At 45.2% G+C, this 17,623-nt stretch overlaps 1 non-coding gene across 1 annotated transcript; it reads left to right on the top strand.

Annotated features, from left to right (window-relative positions):
- Positions 1-400: 400 nt before the first annotated feature.
- Positions 401-473, top strand: Trnaa-ugc (transfer RNA alanine (anticodon UGC)). The gene has a single exon. It is a non-coding gene; the product is annotated as a tRNA-Ala (tRNA).
- Positions 474-17,623: the final 17,150 nt, after the last annotated feature.

The raw sequence follows: 17,623 nt of genomic DNA, 5'->3' as shown, positions 1-17,623 counted from the left end.
ATGAATCAATGATTAAATCTATTTTTTTTAGAAGCTGTACGTCATCTCACCTACTTTAAGTCCCAAATGTCCATTAGGTTCCATACCCACTGTGTTATCAAGTTGTTAAAGCAAAAGATGGATGAGCAGAAGGTAATCTCTGCCTTTAAAGGTTTGTAACGCAGGGAAGAAATTCATACAAGGAAGCATCATACTAAATCAGACTGTAATACATGTTCTAACAGAGACACGAACACATCTTTTATTTTTTTATTCTAACTTGTCTTCTATGACAGCAGAATGCATTGCAATTCATATTACACATAGAGAGCACAATTTTTTCATATCTCTGGTTGTATACAAAGTGTATTCACACCATTTGTGTCTTCATACATGTACTTAGGGTAATGCACTTAAGGCTGGGGATATAGCTCAGTTGGTAGAGTGTTTGCCTTGCATGCACAAGGCCCTGGGTTCAATCCCTAGCACCACCAACAGAGAGTGGGGTGGGTAACATATCTAAATGAGAATATATAGAAGTCTCGGTATTTCTTCTTCTAGAAATCTATGCATGATCAGAGGTTTATAAAATTCTATCTGATCAAAAATTTTTTTTTGTCATAGCAAATTTAACAAATATTAATAGCCTAAAATCACAATTGTAGGCCAGTGATTAAATGAACTACAGAATTTCTTTGGGTTGAAGCACCATGCATCTATCAAAAAAATCACATTTTAGAATGATATTTAATGGCCTGGGGTGAAGCTTAACACAGAATGTATATAAATATAATGAACAACTGAATATAAAATTTTATGGTGGTTTTATAAGACTAAATCTAAAGCAAAATTAAATAACATCAATCAATCAATTTGCTAACATTAATTGTCTCTGGGTAGTAGGTTTACAGTGATGAGCTATGTTTCTTTCATTTGGTGTTTTCTACGTTTTCTACAGTGGTTTCATTCATAATAAGGAAAACAGATTCAGATTTGTAGGTTACAAAAGAAATGGGATGGGTCTGATGTCTAAAGTAGAAAAGGTAGAAGGAAGTGTTTTTGGAAAACGAAGCTGCAGTCTTAAAGTTTCTAGACCCTAATGTGAACAGAGCGTAATAGTAAATATTCAGGATAACGGGGAAAATGCAAGATACGGTCTTCCAATCAAGGATTTTATAATCTAGCTGAGGAGGCAAAACGTGAATGTATGATAGCAAAGTCAGATAACAGTTCTAGTTATAACGTGGCCAGGGGCGATGAATTGCCAGAGGCCAGGCTTAGAAGTTCTAGGAGAGACTGGCTTGTGGAAGAATCGTAGAGCTTTTCTAACTGTGTTGGTCACTCACTTGTCACAGCCTGTGGTGGTGAGATTCTCATCACTGTGGCCAAGACACGTGGCAAGAACACCTTGGAGGAGGAAAAGTTTTATTTTGGCTCATGATTTCAGAGGTTCCGTCCTATGTCGGCCGACTCCATAGCTTTGGGCCCAAGGTGAGGCAGAACATCATGGCGGAAAGGTATAGAGGAGGAAAGTAGCTCAGGACATAGCAACCAGGAAGCAGAGAGAGAGAGAGAGAGAGAGAGAGAGAGAGAGAGAGAGACAGAAAGAGCTCTGCTCACAAGGGACCAAACATAAACCCCCACAGCACACCCCCCAGTGACCTACTTCCTTCAGCCACACCTACCTGCCTACATCTACCACCCAGTTAATTCCATAGGAGTGGATTAATCCACGGATGAGATTCTAGCTCTCATCATCTAATCATTTCTTTCTTCTTTTTTTTCTTTTTTTGCAATTTTTGTTTCCAATGTATTTATCTCTCCTTCAAAGTCTGATTTGCATAACTCTGAACATGCTTGCATTGTCTCACACCTGGGCTTTTAGGGGACACCTCATAGCTAAGCCATAACATGGTCCCTTGAAGAATATGTGGCTTCCCCAGATGTGCAGGGCCCATGGACTCTATAGTCACTTGGCATAGTAGCATTGTCAGCGGGTGACTGGGAAGGTGGGTGGGGGGAATGGACAGGCCCCAGAATTTATACCACGAGATAGCCAGAAACAAGTGGATTCTTCCCACTGGCCTTAATTCATAAATGATAGGTCTTTCCATAGATCACCCTTCAGTCTAAAAACAGATGATATCTTCTCCCAGACATAATGAACAAAATTATACACACATTCCTCTCTCTATGCACAGATGTATGTCTATTTTGTGTACATTTACATGGGTACAGGTGTCTATCGACAAGCACCATAGATATGCATATATACTACACACACATGCATAATCAATGTCTACCAAAGTGCCGTTTCCAGTCATCACTCAAGTTTCCATGACAATTATTTATTTAAAAAAAACTCATTTAAATGCATTTGTGATTCTCAGTCTTTGTTCTCACAAATTAGCTACCTGTTAAAAACACTTCTGAATTACTTACCTGGTGACATATATGTACATGGTTGTCATGGAGAACGCCTTATATTTTGGAAAACAACAAAAAGAATTCTTCTTTTCCAGATACCTAGAGAACAAATCAGTCTCTCAATTTTGAGTGTCAAAATAAATTCAAAATATAGGCAGAACTTGAATTTTTTAGATGTTTGCCTAATTTGTGTGTGTGTGTGTGTGTGTGTGTGTGTGTGTGTGTGTGTGTGTTTGCTCTTTTGATAGGAATTTTTATGCCCTGGGCAAATATTGATGACTGCTGTATTGGGTGCAAAGCCCTTGATTAGTGTCGCAGGCAGATAAGGTACAAGGGAAGGAACATGACCGTGTAAAGTCTATAGATACTGAGATTTCTAGAATAAATAAGATGCTCTCCTTGACCAGGAGACCCTGAGGATCCCTTGAAGCAAACAGGTGAGTACAGGCGTTGACTTTGACCTGGCGCCATTTACAACTGTTGTCCTTTCTCACTCGGGTTGGGGAGCTCCCAACCATCTTTATGGAAAAGGTATCTCATGCCCTAAGCTGTAGGTTGAAGTGGTTGTGAACTTTCTGGTGAGGAGGTCAGCGCCCTCCTGCATCCGTGGACGGAAATGACTGTTTCTCGCCTCCAAAATTCGCAAGCCCAACCCGTTGTAACCGAAGGTAACCAATCTATGGACTCTCTCCAAGTCAATCCGTGTGCTTTTAGCTCACAGATCCTTATTTATCAGTGCACAGAATGCATCTCAGCAACTCTAATGGAGAGCTTTGTTGATATGATCTGATATTGACTTTTAATGCTAGGAATGAACGCAATCGCATATTTATTCTTGACTCTAATTCCGTCGGTCTTTCTGAGCCCACGTCCACATGTTCAAGATGAAAATGACTTCGTGTATGCAAACAAAGTGATTTAGTATATGCAGTCCCTTGGGCCAGTGTCTGACGCACGTGAACACACACTAAGGGTTTGCCTTTATTTTTTGTGATTGATGTTGTTGGTGAGGATGGCAAGAGTGGTATAGTCTGAACTCACTTTTTCTTTTCTTAAAATTTACTTATTTATTTTAATGAGGTATGTATGACAGCAGAGTGCATTTTGATTCATTGTCCACAATTGCAGCACGACCTTTCGTTTCTCTGATTATACACAAGGCAGCATCACACCATATGTGCAGTCAGACGCATACCTAGGGTAACGAAGTCCATCTCATTCCACCATCTTTCCTGCCCCCATACTCCCTCTTACCTTGTCCTCACAAGATCTCAGGAAAGGATTGATGCTTTTTAACCTCTTTGGTATTGGAGCAACCCACACAGAAAGATGCATGTCCGTGTCTGATCTGGGTTCCGTGTTCCAGCCCTTGACCTGATGTGCCAATATTCCTTCCGATAGCAGGTATTTCTTAAGTGCCTTCTCAGGACAACGTGCCTGTAAAGAATCTCTGATGTTACCTGTTTAAAACAGATTCCTGGACTCTACCTTAAACCTCCTAAACACGCGTCCCTGGGGATCAGTCCCTAAAGGGCTCCAAGGCTGTCTTTTTAATAATTAATTCCCCGAGATGATTCCTGGGCACACTCAAATTTGAGAGCCTCTGTCCCGAACCAGACCTTGAAACAGCTCGGGTTTACACCTCATCGATAGGATCCACCTTAAAGGGGGATTTTAATACGATGAGGACTCTCTAGAGGGAAGCAAAACGTTGGCTCTAAAATATCTTTCACCAATTTCCCTGCGATTCATACTATTAAATATTTATTCCTCTGGATCCCAGTGTACCTACTGGAGTCTCCATTTAAAGTTGAAAGACTTGGGGGAAGCCATTAACATCCATTAGCACTCCCTGCCAAGGAGGGATTTGAAAGTCCATCATTCTGCTAAGGCTTCCAGGGGGAAAGGGAGATGGATGAATCCCACTGAGGACAGAGGAGGGAGAAGGCACAGGCAGGGTAAGCCAGCCGGGGGTCCTGGAGAGCCAGAGGGGTATGGAAATCATGGCTCCCAGCCCGGGTGCCGGCACAAAGAAGAGATATTCTGCAAATCGTAGAAATGTGTTCCAGATCTGTTCACGGCCCATCTTGGAGAGGGGGCCTCCAAGGACCAGTTTGGCCAGTATGACCAACCTGTCACTGTCCCCATGCCTTTTAAGACACAATGCTCCAGAAACCTCTCTCTGCATGCGACGTCGACTCAGCAAAACCCAACAAGACTGCACAAGATGGAACCCAACAGTAGCAACCAGCTCGTTTTTGTTTTAGGAATCATTTTTTTTTCTCTTCTCTTTATGAATACGATTTCTCCCAAGATCTTTTTTTTTTAAAAAAAAAAACATGCTATTTTTAACATTTCCCCCCCTTTTCTATAATCTTCCATAAAATGACTTAACCGAAAATTCATTACTCATGTGGTTTTCCTTATTATCTGTATAAATATGTCGTCGTCGTCATGCAGATGAAAATGATAAAAGATGAAATCTGGAGACCAGGGACAAGATGAATTGGAGGGACCGAGGAGAAAATATGCTGGACGTAAGAGCGTAATTAGCCGGGCCAGCGCCCCGTTCAGGGATCGGTGGGGTGATTTGTACTTGTCTGAACTTGTGGAATAGAAGGATTAGCTGTGCACTCCTGTGAGAGGAAAGCACCCTCCTGCAGTGATTAGCGCTTGCTTTCTAGGGCCATGAGCAGCGGTCCGTGATCCAGGCACCCATGTCGGTGATTCTAATCGGTCACCTGTTCCTTCTCCTGCACGGTATGTACCACCTGGTCTCTGGGCAGCTGCTCCATGATCCATCTCTCCTGGGGGTCCACCGATGGGGATCAAAAGGCCCAGCAAGTTGGACTGCAGAGCTCAGGAAGTCACTCAAGACAAAAGTACCCGCAGCCTCCAACTCATCTGATAAGTACTGCACAGGGAATGCCTTGAGGGGCCAGGTGCCCTGACCCACTTCCGTTCCCTGTAATGTGCGATGGAAATGTTAGAGGTCATCTTAAAACACAAGAATACCTCTGGTCCCTAGGAAATCCATGGAAATTGCATAATTCTTGTCTCACATCCATGCATCCAGTGAATTTAGTGCATGCCAGGCAAGCACTCTACCACTGAGCTGTATCCCTAGTCCTTTTTGAGACAGGGTCTTGCAAAGTTACCCTGAACTGGCCTGGAACTTACGATGACCCCTCTGAATAGCAGGAGGTAGAGCTGCCCTGAGCAATACAGCAGTACTTGGTCTTTTTTGGGGGAGGGGGGTAGTACTGGGTCTTATGCTAAGACTAAGGAAGACTACAGGATTCTTCCAGAAAACTGTGACTGTTTTGACAGTTATGCAAACAATTTGAAGGCACAAAACCACAAGCAACGTCCTAGGGTGAGGGTGCTGATTGAAACATGAAAAACTAACTTCTCCTTGTTGTTAGGGGATTCTCATTTGTTGTTTTTGTGTTTTAGTTTTAATCGGTCTTTGTCGCCTTTGGTTGGTTGAAGCATGAAACAGCTGTTGTTGGTGGTATTTTTGTTTTCCCCTCACTAAATCTAAATCTCGTTTTCCTTCCGTTTGAACCCTTTGTTATTTAAATCTCATCATAAAGGAGTTAAAGAGTCTTCAAGCAGGTGGTGGTGGTGGTTTGGGTTTATACCAAAGGACTCTTCACAATTGTGGTTCTATTCCAGTTTCCAACCTCAGGTAGCAAGATCACGCTGTGATTTTGGTCAGGAGAAAACTCAAACTACAAACTAACCTGGCTTTTTTTAATTTATTTATTTATTTTTTATTGGTACCAGGAATTCAACTCAGGGCCCCTTGACCCCTGAGCCACCTCCCCGGCCCTATTTTGTATTTTATTTAGAGACAGGGTCTCACTGTGTTGCTTAGAGCCTCGCTTTCTGCTGAGGCTGGCTTTGAACTCAGGATCCTCCTGCCTCAGCCTCCCATACTGCTGGGATTATAGGCGTGTGCCACTGCGCCCCACCCTAAGCTGACTTTTGTTTGGAAAAGATGCACCAACCCATTCCCAGTAACCTAAGCTGCATTTTAATCCTCAAGGAGGTGGAATTAAAATAATTGCGAATGTGGGTACCCTTAAAGTGAACTTCAGCCTCCATGGAAAATGAGCCCCCTCCCCTCGTTGTTGGGAGCAGGACAAGACTCTTTGCTCTCGAGTGGTGTGTGTGATTCCTGTTATTGAACAAGGCCCTTACACTCGAGAGCACATTTATGAAAACGCAGATGAGCTCTCAATATGCCTCATGCCTGCAGCCTGATAGTGAGACACCTCTCTAGCAGGGTTTAACCCTTGCATCCAGCCAAATCTACCTCCTTTTTACTTTTACTAAATTTTTGCTTCTTGGAACCAAAGGAGCAAACCTCCACCCCACAAGTCATCTCCTGCAAGGTGTATGCATGCCCAGTGTCTCTGTTCAGACCTGCAAATCTCTCCACCCGTGTCTCTCCATGGCGGCTGCTTTAACCACACTGACTGCCGGTGCCATGCCACAGTTTCTACGCCCTGCATTCTAATTGCCTGCAAACTCTGACTGCCATATTCTTTGCTGTGCATTTCTGTTATTTCCATAAGCCAACTGTGGTTTACAGACGCACCTGCCCACTCTTATGGTGCCCACAGTTGAATTCCTTGAGCGCTACGGGAGAACGCCAACAGTACACAAATTGGCGCCACTAAAAATTGACCACCTCCCAAGTGGAGTTGCCCAAGAAGCGATTCAATATATGGCCCGAGGCTTAGGAATGAGAACCACGCCTCGAGAGTTAGACCTAGGCATCCTTTGCTTCATGGCCTTCCTGAAGCCACAGGTGGGCACCACCTTTTCTCAGACAAGGGACCGAACTAGAACAGAAGCAGAGCTGATTTTCCTTTAGCCAGCCATGATTGGTCCATGCAGTTTATATTTGGGAATCATTAAAAGATCTGCCAGGAAAGTTTGGATTTCTTAATTTTCTTGGTGATTATGGAAACCCAAACAGACAGGCACAGTGTCTCGCTCAGAGTCAAGGTCACAGCCCGAGGACAGAGTGCAGACCACATGGGTCTTCCTCAACTTTGGAAACTTCAGCGGTTGACCTGGGTTCGGACATATTTGCTCTTAATTGATAAACAGAGCAAAACAAAAAGCCGATACTTGTATCTGGATGAGAGTTTAAACACACACACACACACACACACACACACACACAGAACAAAAAAATAAAAAGTAAAAATAAAAAAATAAAATAAATATGGTTTATTAGAAAATACTTCATACATGTTTGGGAGGCTTTGTAAATTTGTTCATTTCATTTGTGCTTGGAACAAGGCCTTTTTAAAAAAATCTACTTATTTCTACCTATGGAGAGAAATAACTATTTCTTTAGGATTTTCCTTTGGACCACATTGGGGTGTTTTTTTTTTTTTCTTCCAGCACCGTTCATCACACAAGCAAATTAAAAGCTCCATAGACAATACCCTCCACCCAAGAATCAAAGGGATCTTTTTCTGTGAAAGGTACGAGCCCTGCCAGGCTCCGTAGCAACCAATTACTGATTACCCAAGTTGCATTTTTATCACCCCAAATACATGGAATTAAAATAATTGCCAATGTTGTGCGTGCACACAAAAAGAAATATATTATATGCACACCGCAGCTCCGTACTGTTGGGAAGGGGACTGGGCAATTAGCTCTGGAGCAATATGTGATTCCTGCTTTTTAAGAATAGGGTCCTTAACTTGAGCCCACATTTATTAAAATGGCAGCACAGGAGCGAAGGCTGCTTGGTATTCAGGCCCTTACAGCCAGTTAGCCCTTCCACCATGTCGGGGCCATGATAGTCCCATCCAGTGACCAGATGGAAGATTTTCAGACATAACATTGACCTCGTGAAGCATTTGGCACCTTTTTCTTCTTGTGTGGATCTCTGTGACCCCCTGGGACTCTCTGGAGCCATCTTATGAGTTCTTAGGACATTGATGCCTAGCCACGTTTCTGGGCTGAGCATTAGGATCGTTGTAAAAGCTGGAATCATTAAGGGTGAAGCCGAATAAGGGCAGGGTGGCCCCTGAGGTCCCTGTACTCCAACCCTCCACAGTTGAGGCTGAAATTTTAATGCAGCAGAGAGTTCTGGAACTCACAGACCCAAGAAAGGAAGAGGAGTGTGGAGAACGCTGTGTCTCTATTTCCTTCCAAGCAACGGAATCCCGACTCCCAAGCTCCATCCAGATCCTGTCAAGAGTTGGTGAGGAAGTCGTGTTTCCATTCTGACCGGAACCAACCCAGCCCCTAAAATGGTGCATGGAAAAATCTAGAAGGAGACCTGTGAAAACCAGTCTGTTCCAGTTGCCAAGGACACTTCTCCAATTTGCTATGAAATCCCCACTGGTTCCTCGAAATCCAACAGCTCTCTAGAAAATGATTTTTTTTTTTCTTTTTTAACTGAAGTTAGAGCGTCAGGACCTTGGATAGCACCTGGGGGGAGGCACAGCAGGAAGCAGCCCTAAGATGGAGGAGCCCTCCTCCCCCAGAGCTGCAGCCCTACCCCTCTCTGCTCTTGCTAGAAATCATTGGCTTTTCACCTCCTTTTCAATTCCTTATAGGACAAAGGGGAGGTCAGAGAGGTAAGCATCTGAGTGGTTCAGGAAGTCAGTGAACTCTCTGAAATCCACTCAGGGATAAACAGTAGAGAGTGTGATGTAAAGATCTTGCATTTTTAATGCAACACCTTGGCCCCCAATTCCCTTTGCCGCCTCCCTCCCATATACCACTGTGGGAATTCAGGGTTTCTGCAAGAACTCGAAAGCAATCCATCTCTCTTTTTCCATCTCCACTCTATATACAAAAGTTCTTATTGACTGTGAGAACTTTTTTATGAAAAGCTGGGCATGCTCTGTAAGAAGCGGGTGTGTGTGTGTGTGTGTGTGTGTGTGTGTGTGTCTCCCTTGTGCCCAAGAACTAAGATTACCTATCTCCTCGGTACTTTGTATGTTTGTGGCTCAGGGGAAAAACCAGCCGTTAAAACTCAGAAAAGCAGTCATACCCGTCTACGAGGTTCAGACAAGCAAATAAATTTCCTCTTGGCTTTACAATCTCCAATTCCTTAGGTGAGCAATGAGGGCAATCGGCTTTCTAAACCCAAGTCTCCATTCTATCGCAGGCAGGCGGTGCAGTGGCCGGCAGTTCTAGATATTTTTGTTGCAACCACCATTCCAGTTATATTGCATTCTGGGGGACAGGTCATGAGAAACCAAATTGCTCTCCTTTGGGTGCATGCAACCCTGCCCAGCCAAAAGTCTCACCAAGGGGCAAAGCCGTCTGCGGGAAAAGTCCCAAGGAGGTTCAAGTTAATCATTTCTAGGAGGAGCCACTGAGAACAATGGAAAGCGCATCATCTTTGAAATCATGCTGGTGTGCTTGTTATGGGACCTTGGAGACGGGTTATTTAACTCTCCTCCCTCCTTGTATCATCCATAAGGAAAGCAAAAATGCTAACGTCCCACTTTAGGTGAGGAATCGAAGTTCAGTTGGTGAGAGAAGGGGCTGCGGCTGCTACCCAAGGGGGTCTTCACTTCATCACCCCATGATTCAGTCAGTTCTCTCAGCTGCTACTCATTCTAGAACAAGGGACGATAGACTTTGCTCTCAGGGACACATCCTGATAGTCCCCTGTTTCTGGACCCTTCAGGGAAAAGAAGGACGTGAGATGACAAAGATCACGAGAAAAAACACTCTTTATAACACAGGACGATTCTAGAATTTGCATGTCAGTGTCCCTGGATGAGATTCTATTGGAACACAACCTGTTGTCTTTGGGTGTAGCCCATAATGCTGTTCATATTTCGGTTCCAAAGAGGAAGGGTTGTAGCAAAAAAGCTTGCTCAAAAAAAAAAAAAAAAAAAGCATTTTAAAATATTTGCTACCTTTTACCGAAAAAGTTTGCAAAGACCCCACTCTGGAGAAAACCGTCTAGGGAGGACCTAGTGGGGGAAGACACTCCATCACAAAGAATCCCTTTGGGGCTTGTGGTCTTTGTGATGGACGTCCCATTTGAGAGCAGTGTTCACTCCGTCTTAGGACGGCATGGCTTGACTTACTCCCTTGGCTGTGATCCTGAGAGTGCGGATCTTTCTGGAAGGGAACAGAAGCTATTAATTGGAGAATCCAGCCGGATAATATTTCATCATGCTATTTACCTGAAGTCACTGCCTCAGGGGGAAATCCATTAATTACCATCGCTCTCAGCAAAAGGAGCGCACACGCTTAGGTTAAAACACACGGATTTTGACTAACAAATTGTCCCCCGCTAAGGAAAGAGGCTTAGATGTTCTTTCTTGGTGCCGCGAAAATATGCAAGTCAAAAGTGTTAGACAACTGTATGCAATCCGGTTGGTTCTCAGGGAGGGCGTTGCCTGAATTCAGTCTCAGATTCTTAAAGTGTAAGTGGGACAACCTGGGCCCAGGAGACGTAGGAACTTTCTCACTAGGCAACCGGCAATTCTGTCTGCTTGTTCACAAATATCTGAAGATGCAGTTGGTTGACTAAGTATTCCTGCAAAAAGCAGGGGCCGGGGCAGTTGGGAAGGAGTAGCTGTGAGTCTAAGAAAGTTGGGTAAAGAAATAAAAACCTACAGGGCCTAGCGCTTCCCCCCGCCCACTCCCTTTTTAAAATATATTTTTGTTTTGGGACAGGGTCTCACTAAGTTGCTTAGGGCCTCACTAAGCTGTTGAGGTTGGCCTCAAGCTGACAATCCTCCTGCCTCAGCCTCCTAAGCCTCTAGGATTGCAAGCGTACACCGTCGCAACACTGCATAACATCCATGGGTCTGGGTACCTTATTGATCCATCAGATGAATTTTATTTTTGAGGCATTTCAAAATAAACTGCAGGGACTCACATATTCCTTCTTAAATACTTACACTGCACATCATTAATTTGCTTACATTTTTTTTTCTTTTGAACTAAAATGTGTACCCAGTAAAACAGGCAGATCCCAAGTGACCAACGGCTCACTCGATGTAACTGGTGGATGATGTGCTGGACCGAGACCCTGGGGGCCCCTCAACTCCCTCTAGGGAAGAGATCCCTGCTCTGGTCCTCTGAGGGTCCCTGGGAAGCAGCACAAGTCACAGAGAGGCAAACGCCTGGCCCAAGATCACACAGCTCTGCAGACCCATTGCTATATGTTGCGAAGGCCAATAATCTTCTAGATACCTGTCCGGGCCTTTTTAAAACAATGGATTATCCTTGAAAAAAATCAATTAAAAAAAATTATGCCAGAACTATGCTAGATGCAGGCAGGAAAAAAATAAAATAAAAAGATAGAGGTGCCAGAGAACACTTGAGTTTTCAATGTGTTTTAAATAATAGCATGTGGGGGACCCGCGGCGTTGTCTGCTCATCCATCTGGGCTTTCAAAGAAGGTTTTGGAAGAGAAGTGAGCTTCAGTCTAGGAGAAAGAAAAAGAATAAATGTTATCCAGGGGGAAAAAAAAATGGTGGGAAAGATGGTTCTAAGAAACGAAATGCATATTTTGAAACAAGGTCTCCTGTTCCAGTGTTGGGGACAATCTGGGAATCTGGGGACCCCGAGGGAAACTGGGAATTTGGATCTTCCTCTAAAGAACCCCAGGAATTAAAAAAAAAAAAGAAGAAGCACAGAGTTTTGTTGGGATGCTCCGGCCCCCCGCTGAGCCACAAGGGAATTTCTAGTCCTCCCCACTTTCTGGGTGGCTGGACCACAAGTTTTCAGAGTGTCACTTTCTCAAAACTTCCTAAGTCGCTTCCTCTTGCGTCTGATGTGAAATATTCTTGGCATCTTGGTGTCCCCCCTTCCGTACTTCACAGCATGGCCCAGGTCTGGATTCCAGGTCCTCACCCCTTTACCTGACCCCTCCTGATCCACTTGGACCAAGTAATGCCAACTGGGTGCAGTGAGTGGCACATTCCTTTCATCCCAGTGACTCAGGAGGCGGAGGAAGGAGGATTGCAAGGTTGAGGCCAGCCTCAGAAATTCAGCAAGGTCCTGAATGTCAAAATGAAACTTAAAAAAAAAAAAGAGCTGGGGTGATAGCTCAGTGATAGAGCATTCCTAGGTAAATCGCCGGTACTCAACACATAGCAGAAAAGAAAAGATGATTCTACAATGTTGAATTTATGTAAGGGAAGGCCTTGATACCGATTCAGTCTGGGAGCGTGAACATCCGTGGCAGGTAGGTGTCCGACGCACATCTACGGACAAGTGACTCTCTACAAGCGCTGAGCATGGCCACCCTCGGCTCAGGCTGCATCTGTGTGGAAGGAAGATCCTACTCGTTACAATGTTTGCGGTGGCAGAAAAACCCAGGCAGCAGAGGATGATCAATCTTCAAATCAGTGGTCACGTCCGACAGTGATTGCTTTCCTTTGTTTCATAAGCCGGTTTGAATCGAGCTCAGGGTCACTTGTTGTGTGAGCCTTGCTTCTCCAGAGACACCAAACCCAGAGGATACAGAAGAAAGAGAGCGGGAGAGAAAGATACGTATTCTAAGGAACTGGCTTATAGAATTATGGAAAGCTGTCCAGTCGGGATTCTGCCAGGCACACTGGACCCTCAGGGAAGAGTGGGTATTATAGTCCTAACTCCAAGAGCTGTTTGCAGGGAGACTCCCTTCCTTTTTGCGGGGGTTGGGGGAGAGTCTCAGTCTTTTCTCTGAAGGCCTTCAACTGATTAGATGACGCCCACCCACAGGATCAAGGTTAACCTGTTTCACCAGGCTGCTTGAAATGTGAATCATCACATCTAAAAACAAAACAAAACAGAAAACCCTCACCACCACATTTATCTAGGCTGATTTTCGAACAGACAACTGGTCAAAAATGTGATCAAGTAAAACTCAGTGCACTTATCCCAAGTGTTTAGCTTACCTTTTTTTTTTTTTTTTTTTTTGGTGGGGGTACCGGGGATTGAACTTGGGGGCACTCAACCACTGAGCCACCTCCCCAGTCCTATTTTGTATCTTATTGAGACACAGGGTCTTACTGAGTTGCTGAGTGCCTTGCTTTTGCTGAGGCTGGCTTGGAACTCGCCATCCTCCTGTCTCAGCCTCCCGAGCCGCTGGGATGACAGGTGTTTGCCACCCGTGAGGGACTTTAGCTTATATTTGACGGGATGGCTTGGTGCTCTGGAGAAGCTGGTGAGGATCTTTTCAGATCTCACTAAATATAACCGCTCGGCCCTAAAGTGTACACAGTGGGGCGAGGCTTGTGGGGAGGGATCTGGAGTGGAAACATCCATCATTGTTCGGCTGCAGGAGGACATTTCTTGGGTGTGTTTTGCAATGGCTGGCGCTGTCCTCTCTGCCCTTGTGTCCCTGCCGGGCTCCTGGCTGAAGGTGGTGTCTGGATCGTCAAACACTACTTCAGATGAGGTCTGTGTCCCCGAATGTCACGGGCAACTTCATAAAAGAATTCCACCTGACATTTTCAAGTGTGTCGCCCTTGAACCCATAAAAAGTCAGGTGTAAATTGAGAATGGATTTGCTCCTAAGCCTTTTTGGGTGCATCTTTGGTGTTTGTTTGGAACTGACATTTGGAGAATGACTCAATTGCCCTCAGAATCCGTTCCCTCTCGATGCAGCGTGTGTTTTGGGGGATGAGGCTGGATGGGTCCAAATGGCTGGAGCAGCCTGCTTTGGGTGGATCTCAGGCCCTCTTATTTATTGAGGCTGGGTCATTTTAAAATGAAAGTCAGCAGTATGTGCAATCAGTCATTTCAGCAACGTCACCGTTGGGGCAGGAATTGGGTTCTGATTGGGGATCATCGCCTATGATTCTAGAGATGACGTGGCTCTTGGCCACAGGAGCTCGTGGGTGGTTGGCAGTGGAGACATGGCTGACGTCCTGCAGCTGATGTTCTGCTCAAATCCAGAGCAGCAACCAAGCAGGCTTCTGCCTCTGGGTGTGCTGACGGAGCAAGGGATGCTTCCTCTCGCAGGGTCGCAGCTCACAGGTGGAACAGCGAGCTGTGTGACTCTGGGCGTCGCTGGGCGGGAACCAGTCCTTCTGCCTACCCCATCTATCCCACGTTGGTGAAGAGGGGAACCCAGCCACCGAACGGTGAGACAACAAGCAGAGAATGTGGTCCCTTCACCAGTGTGTACTGTGTGTGTGTGTGGAATCCATCAGTCACCAAAGACCAGCATTTGCAAAGGAACGTTAGAAATGGAATTGCCGGCTGGGCACGGTGGCCCACGCCTGTCGTCCCAGAGGCTCGGGAGGCTGAGGCTTGAGGATTGAGAGTTCAAAGCCAGCCTCAGTAACTTAGCGAGGTCCCAAGCAACTCAGAGGGACCCTGTCTCTAAATAAAATACAAAGTAGGGCTGAGGAGGTGGCTCAGGGGTTAAGTACCCAGGGTTCAATCCCCAGTACCAAAAAAAAAAAAGAAAAGAAATGGATAGACAATCCCAAAAAATCAAATGCCAAATGTTTTCTCTGATATAAGGAGGCTGACTCATAGTGGGGTAGGGAGGGGGAGCATGGGAGGAACAGACCAGACGGACTCTAGATAGGGCAGAGGGGTGGGAGGGGAAGGGAGGGGGCAGGGGGTAATTAATGATGGTGGAATGTGATGGACATCATTATCCAAAGTACAGGTATGAAGACACAAATTGGTGTCAATATACTATGTGTACAACCAGAGATATGAAAAATTGTGCTCTATATATGTAATAAGAATTGTAATGCATTCTGCTGTCACATAAAAATTAAAAAGTTAATTAAAGAAAAAGAGATGGAATAACCTTATAAAATTATGGGACATGGTGATTCACACCTGAAATCCCACCATCTCTTGGGAGGCTGAGGCAGGAGGATATTGAGTTCAAGGCCAGCCTCAGCAACTAGGAAGACCCTAAGCAACTTAGCAAGATCCTGTCTCAAAATAAGATAATATTAATAATAGTAATAATGGCTGGAAATATAGCTCAGTGGTAAAGCATCTCTGGATTCAATCCCCAGGACCAAAAATTATTTTTTAAAACATTGTCCTGACCAGTTCTCTCATTCTAGAAAAACATAACAATGTCACCTCAAAGGATCAAGTTCCCTTCCTAAGTAAGTTAGTGGCAGGGATGGGGCAAGGATCCAGGTCCCTTGGAGTCAGAGTGTCATCCTTTGAATAGAGAGGAGGCGGGGAGTGAGTGCTTTGGACCGCCAGCAAATGGGGAATCGAGAATTTTCACTGATGCAAAATGGTTGAAACTTAGGGGCTCTTTGACCCTTTCTTGTACTTATTGTCTTTATTATTACTTTTCCTGCACATTTCTGGAAGGGAAGACTCTTGCTTGACTTCTGTCCTTGTAGAAATATCCATTTTTAAGTTGGTTTGAAATCAGTCTGTCCTCTGGTCCACTGGGATAGAGTTAAAATAAATGCCCCCCCACCCCCGAGGGGGGAAAAACTAGGAAGACGGGTTTTATCATCTGTGTGAGTCGATTCCAGGACGTGGCTTCATTGAGTTGTTGGTCGTTCCCTTCTGCATTCCTCAAATTGGCCATAAGTTTCGAAGAAAATGAAAGAATTTCCATTTAGCCAACAACTTCTGTCAAGGAATCTAACAATGCAGAGCCATAAAGGTGATTCTCACCCACTCACCTGAATGAGTATGTTCGGTATGGTCTTTATGTTTTGATTTGCTTTTATGTGTGTCTTTTATACTTTTTTTTTTTTTTTTTTGCCCAGAATTGGTAGCAAGTTCAAAATGGCTGGAGGGTGAAAACAGGTAGAATTGCTCACAGACACACAAGGGATTTCTTTTTCTTTTCGATGCTGGGCATGCAACCCAGCACATGCCAGGTAAATATCTTCTGAGCTAGAGTCCCAGCCCCAACAACGGACTTTTTTTTTTTTTTCTTTTGCAGGGGTACCAGGGATTGAACTCAGGGGCACTCGAACCCTGAGCCCCATCCCCAGCCCTATTTTGCATTTTATTTAGAGTCAGGGTCTCACTGAGTGGCTTAGTGCCTCACCGTTGCTGAGGCTGTCTTTGAACTCGCGATCCTCCTGCCTCAGCCTCCCGAGCCACTGAGATTCAGGCTTGCGCCACCGTGCCCAGCCCGAGGCACATTTCATAGGGACATTTTTACCACGAATTCAGTGGTGTCTTACGTAAAATCTGATAATGGGACATAGTCACCCACTTTTCTATGAAAGGGACATGATTATTTCCTGTCGTTCTGATACTCATGATCTTATTCTTATTAAAGCATTTACAAAACGTCTTGGTAGCCTTTGCCTTCCTTGGCGCTGTGAGCACCCAGCATCTCTGAAGTCAATGCAGGTAGGAATCGCCGACCCTGAGAAGTTCCTCTGGTTTGCACTGAACACAGAATGATCACCCGTGCTGATCTGGCAGCAAGAGATGACTCTGGTGCAGATGGTCCTGCTACGTGACGTAGGGTCTAGCGTAGGAGATATGGCAGAAGCGAGAGAGAAGGTGCATATGAAGGTAACAGTGTGAAACTCTGAGCCTGGGTAAGGAAACAGCAGGGTTTACTTCCCCCGGTGATATCGTCATCCGGGCATTGGAAGGGCATTGGAACCCCAGTGCATAAGGTTCTGGAAACCTACGTCTCCAACTTCTGTTCTGCGTTCTCTATTAATTGAGCAAGAACTCTGCAGGCAGGTAAGGGTGCAGAGAGCTCCCTGGCCCTCGGACAGAGGCACAAGCGTGTCCCCAGGCCCACCTTGTGTTTTGCTGATGAAACATCAGTGGGTCTTGGCAAGGTCAAAGCCTCCCTCAGCACAGCACCAACACCACGATTTCCACCGGCACCTTCTGAGCCTCCCGAGTTGGTCATCTTCAGAATTGACGGATTAGGATGCAACCTATCGTTCAGATCCACGCAGCACCAACAGATCCCGGATAGTTCCAGCCCCAGAGGGATTTACTGAGAAGGTACAGGAGTTCTAAGATGGCGCCCAAGATCTTGAGCGACTCAAAGGACAGAAGCCACTGGCCAGGGACGGTGTAGGCAATGCTGGAACCGTATTCTCGGGGAACACTTGGCCAATGGAATGATGTGTCTAAAGGTGGCTGCAGTGAGATACTATTGTCCAGGATCCGAATCCTAGAATAGTGTCTGATCGACATCGTTAGGAAAGAGCATGTCCACTCTAGGCATAAAGGTACCTGTCACTCAAAGAACCCACCAGCCAGGCAAGGGCACCGTCCTACGGATCAAGCCACG

The sequence above is a fragment of the Callospermophilus lateralis genome, chromosome 20, assembly GCF_048772815.1.
Source record: "Callospermophilus lateralis isolate mCalLat2 chromosome 20, mCalLat2.hap1, whole genome shotgun sequence".
Classification (NCBI taxonomy): domain Eukaryota; kingdom Metazoa; phylum Chordata; class Mammalia; order Rodentia; family Sciuridae; genus Callospermophilus; species Callospermophilus lateralis.
The sequence above is the reverse complement of the archived record's forward strand: the minus strand, read 5'-3'. Positions and strand labels throughout refer to the sequence as shown.